Source organism: Nothoprocta perdicaria, unplaced genomic scaffold, assembly GCF_003342845.1.
Source record: "Nothoprocta perdicaria isolate Ctin4 unplaced genomic scaffold, notPer1 scaffold_9, whole genome shotgun sequence".
Lineage (NCBI taxonomy): Eukaryota > Metazoa > Chordata > Aves > Tinamiformes > Tinamidae > Nothoprocta > Nothoprocta perdicaria.
The window spans coordinates 8596492-8597101 of NW_020456198.1; positions in this window are offsets into that span (position 1 = coordinate 8596492).

A 610-nucleotide genomic window follows, 5' to 3' on the forward strand; every position below is an offset into this window, starting at 1 on the left:
CGCCAGCACCGCCGTGCCCGCCGGCTGGTTCTCCGCCACCTCCGCCTGGTAGTTGTACTGCGGGAAGAGCGGGTGCCGGTTGGGGGCGGCCCGCCGCGCCCGCCCGCCTGCGCCCGCCACCGTGCCCGGTCCCGGTGCTGTTCCCAGTGCTGTTCCCACTGGTGGCACCGTTGCTGTTGCCAGTGCCGTTCCTGGTACTGCTCCCACTGGTGGCACTATCGCCGTTCCTGCTGCGGGCAGTGTCCACGGTGCTGTTCCCGGTACTGTTCCCACTGGTCGAGCCGTTCCCATTCCCATCGCCGTTCCCGGTGCTGTCCCCACTGGTGGTGCCGTTCCCGTTCCCGGTGCTGTCCCCACTGGCGGCGCTGCTCCCGGTGCTGTTCCCACTGGTGGCACCATTGCCAGTGCTGTTTGCGGTGCTGTTCCCACTAGCGGCACCGCTCCCGCTGCCGTTCCCGCCGGTGGCGCCGCTCCCGTGGCCGCTCCCGTGGCCGCTCCCGCTGCCGTTCCCGCTGCCGTTCCCGCTGCCGTTGCCGCTGCCGGCAGCGGCGGGCGGGCGGCGGGCGGGCGGCAGGGAGCGGCTGCCCCGGGGCTGCGGGCGGCCGAGTGG